At 42.0% G+C, this 4,444-nt stretch overlaps 1 pseudogene; it reads right to left on the reverse strand.

The window, feature by feature from the left end:
- Positions 1 to 3,894, reverse strand: part of LOC111975276 (transmembrane 4 L6 family member 1-like) — a 10,878-nt pseudogene extending 6,984 nt beyond the window's left edge.
- Between the last annotated feature and the right edge of the window lie 550 nt (positions 3,895 to 4,444).

A 4,444-nucleotide genomic window follows, 5' to 3' on the forward strand; every position in this document is an offset into this window, starting at 1 on the left:
GAGAAGTGAGATCCTGTTATTTTCTATAACCTGTAGGAGTTAGGACTGGGATCTGAACAGATATTCAGAGATCCTGTGTATTTTCTATAACCTGTAGGGAGTTAGGACTGGATCTGAACAGATGTTCAGAGATCTGTTATTTTCTATAACCTGAGGGAGTTGGACTGGATCTGAACAGATGTTCAGAGATCCTGTTATTTTCTATAACCTGAGGGAGTTAGGACTGGGATCGAACAATAGTTCAGAGATCCTGTTATTTTCTATAACCTGTAGGGAACACAATATATGGTCTATACTTGGCATGTAGGTTTTTACTTATGGTTGCCACAAATTACGATATGTGTTAGGTGAATGGACAGGGTATATGTAAATTAAATACAGTTTTTTTGCGGATAATACTGTAGTATTTACTAGAGTACTTTTTTGTGTGGATAGTATTTACTAAAGTGATGTTTTTATTCCATTTTATTTGGAATGGCAAGCCAGACAAAATTAAACATGCCTATTTATATAATTAATATGAATTCGGAGGGCAGAAATGATTTAATATTAATATCCCTAGACCTCTCACTAAAGGCTTCAGTCATACAAAACATACGCTTAAATTCGAACTGGTTCTCTAACAGATTAGTAAGAATGGCTCACTCATGTTCAAGAATGGCCTTTTCCCATTTATTCAGATTACAACCTCTCACTTTCGGTTATTTGAAAATGAAATAATCTCCAAAATATTGCTTTTTTWAAAACAAGCCATAGAAAGTTGGTTGCAATTGCATTTTAATCCACCAGAAAAGACCGAACAAATATTACAACAAATATTATGGTTAAACTCGAATATACGAATTGATTGATTAATATACTAATTGATTGTGGGGCGGCAGGTAGCCTAGTGGTTAGAGCGTTGGGCCAGTAACCGAAAGGGTTGCTGGAGCGAATCCCCGAGCTGACAAGTTAAAAATCTGTAGTTCTGCCCCTGAACAAGGCAGTTAACCCACTGTTCCCTGGTAGGCTGTCATTGTAAATAAGAATTTGTTGTTAACTAACTTGCCTAGTTAAATAAAACGTTTTTTAAAACATTATATTTTGGGGGGGGAAATGGATATAATAAATAGGACGGGTGTAGTTATGTCACACATACAGCTATATATATMGAAATYTCTGCTCTATCCAAAATTACAACCAACTAATTGCAGCATTACTGCAAAAATGGAAGAGSKAAGTGGTAGGGGGAGAAAATAAGGAASTTGTCTGTTGACCCTGAATTAAAGACCAAAATTGGTTAAAGAAAAGTGTGATAAATAAAAAAGTATACCAGTTTCATTTAAGGYCCAAAAAATTGACAGCTGTGCGGTACAGATCGCAAAATACACTACACAGTGCATTCGGAAAGTATTCAGACCCATTGACTTTTTGTTCTCATAATCTACACAAAATATACACATAAAACAAAGCGAAAACAGGTTTTGAAGCATTTTTGCAAATGTTATCATTTAAATAAAAAAAACTAAAAAACAGAAATACCCGATTTACATAAGGTAGGATGATTCCATTTGCTACGAGACTCAAATTGGGCGTCAGGTGCATTCTGTTTCCATTGATCATCCTTGAGATGTTTCTGAACTTGATTGGAGGTCCACCTGTGGTGCAATTCAATTGATTGGAACATGATTTGGAAAGGCACACACCTGTTATATAGGTCTCACAGTTGACAGTGCATGTGAGAGCAAAAACCAGGCCATGAGGTCGAAGGAATTGTCTGTAGAGCTCAAGACAAGATCGTGTCGAGGCACAGATCTGGGGAACGGGTACCAATTTCTGGAGCATTGAAGGTCCCAAGAACACAGTGGCCCTCCATCATTCTTAAAATGGAAGAAGTTTGGAATCACCAAGACTTTTCCTAGAGTTGACTGGCCCGGCCAAACTGAGCAATCGGTGAGAAAGGGCCTTGGACACTCAGGGGGGGGGGGGGGGGGGGGGGGGGGGGGGGGGGGGGTGGGGGGGGGGGGGGGGGGGGGGGGGGGGGCGGGGGGGGGGGGGGGGGGGGGGGGGGGGGGGGGGGGGGGGGGGGGGGGGGGGGGGCGGGGGGGGGGGGGGGGGGGGGAGAGAGGGGGGGGGGGCGGGGGGGGGGGGGGGGGGGGGGGGGGGGGGGGGCGGGGGGGGGGGCGGGGGGGGGGGGGGGGGGGGCCGCGGGGGGGGGGGGGGGGGGCGGGGGCCGGGGAGGGGGGGGCGGGGGGGGGCGGGGCAGGGGGGGGGAGAGGGGGGGGGGGGGGGGGGGGGGGGGGGGGGGGAGGGGGGGGGGGGGGGGGGGGGGGGGGGGGGGGGGGGGGGGGGGGGGGGGGGGGGGGGGGGGGGGGGGGGGGGGGGGGGGGGGGGGGTGGGGGGGGGGGGGGGGGGGGGGGGGGGGGGGGGGGGGGGGGGGGGGGGGGGGGGTGGGGGGGGGGGGGGGGGGGGGTTGGAACCAGAGTCTCCGAGTCTTCTGTGGAGATGGAAGAACCTTCCAGAAAGAACAACTCTCTGCAGCACTCACCAATTCAGGCCTTTATGGTAGAGTGGCCAGATGSAAGCCACTCCTCAGTAAAAGGCACATGACAGTTGGAGTTTGCCAAAAGGTACCTAAAGACTCTCAGGCCATGAGAAACATGATTTTCTGGTTTGATGAAACCAAGATTGAACTCTTTGGCCTAAATGCCAAGTGAGCAATTTCCGAATGCACTGTATACACAAGTACCAGTACCGAGTCCACAAGTGGACTTAATTCAAGTTGTAGAAACATCTCAAGGATGATCAATGGAAACAGGACGCACCTGAGCTCAATTTCGAGCCTCAAAGCCGAGGGTCTGAATACCTTTGTAAATAAGGTATTTCTGTTTTTTATACATTTGCAAAAAAAATTCTAAACCTGTTTTCGCTTTGTCATTATGGGCTATTGTGTGTGGATTGATGAGGATTATTTTTTTTTTTTCATCCATTTTATAATAAGGCTGTGACGTAACAAAATGTGGAAAAGGGGTCTGAATACTTTCTAAATGCACTGTAGCCAAGTTATTATTACTCGCAAACACCCTGGACCCACCCTTATTGGGGGAAAGGTGATACCTAGTCAGTTGTCCAACTAAATTTATTCAACTGAAATGTGTCTAACGCATTTAACCCAACCCCTCTGAATCAGAGAGGTGGGGGGGGGCTGCCTTAATTAATCAACATCCACGTCTTCGGCGCTCGGGGAACTGTGGGTTAACTACCTTGCTCAGGGGCAGAACGACAGGTTTTTACCTTGTCAGCTCGGGGATTCGATCCACACACAACAGAAAAACACAGACATTTGTTTCTAATTCAGAAACTAAACTAAGCTTTAATAGCTAGAATATTTCCAGAATAAATTATTATATATTATTATAAATTATTATAAATGATGATATATTATTATATAGTATTATAAATTATTATATATTATTAAAAATTATGATATAGTATTATAAATTATTATATATTATTAAAAATTATGATATATTATTATATATTATATTATTATATATTATTATAAATTATGATATATTATAATATATTATGATACATTATTATATACTATGATATATTATTATAAATGATTATATATTAGCACTAACCTTCCTCCATCGTTGGCGAAGGGATAGGACCATACCAGAGTGGTGGCACACTCACACCAAGGTCCCGCCAACATGGCCATGGCAGAGATGACAAAACAGTACCCCGACCCGGCCAACCCAACTAACGCCGCCGTGACTGATCCACACATCTGGAATACACACACACATCTATAATACACACACACACATCTATAATACAGACACACACATCTGTAATACACACACACACACATCTGTAATACACATATATAATACAAATCTACAATACACACACGCACATATATATAATACACATCTATAATACACACACATATTTATATATATATAATACACATATATAAGAAATATTTAATTATATATAATACATATCTATAATACACATCTATAAAATACATCTATAATATACACATATAATATACAAACATAATACACATATGTAATATACATATATAAAACACATCTAATACACATATATAATACACGTATATAATACACATCTATAATACACATATATAATACACATCCATAATACACACACACACACACATACATAATACACATCTATAATATACACGTATACTTGTAATACACACATACTTATACTTATATAATACACATATATATATATACACATGTATAATAAACATATGTAATACACATCTATAATACACATATATAATACATTAGTATATACACACACATACACTACCGTTCAAAAGTTTGGGGTCACTTAGAAATGTCCTTGTTTTTAAAAGAAAAGCACATTTTTTGTCCATTAAAATAACATCAAATTGATCAGAAATACAGTGTAGACATTG

This window comes from Salvelinus sp. IW2-2015, linkage group LG16 (genome assembly GCF_002910315.2).
Source record: "Salvelinus sp. IW2-2015 linkage group LG16, ASM291031v2, whole genome shotgun sequence".
Classification (NCBI taxonomy): Eukaryota; Metazoa; Chordata; class Actinopteri; order Salmoniformes; family Salmonidae; genus Salvelinus; species Salvelinus sp. IW2-2015.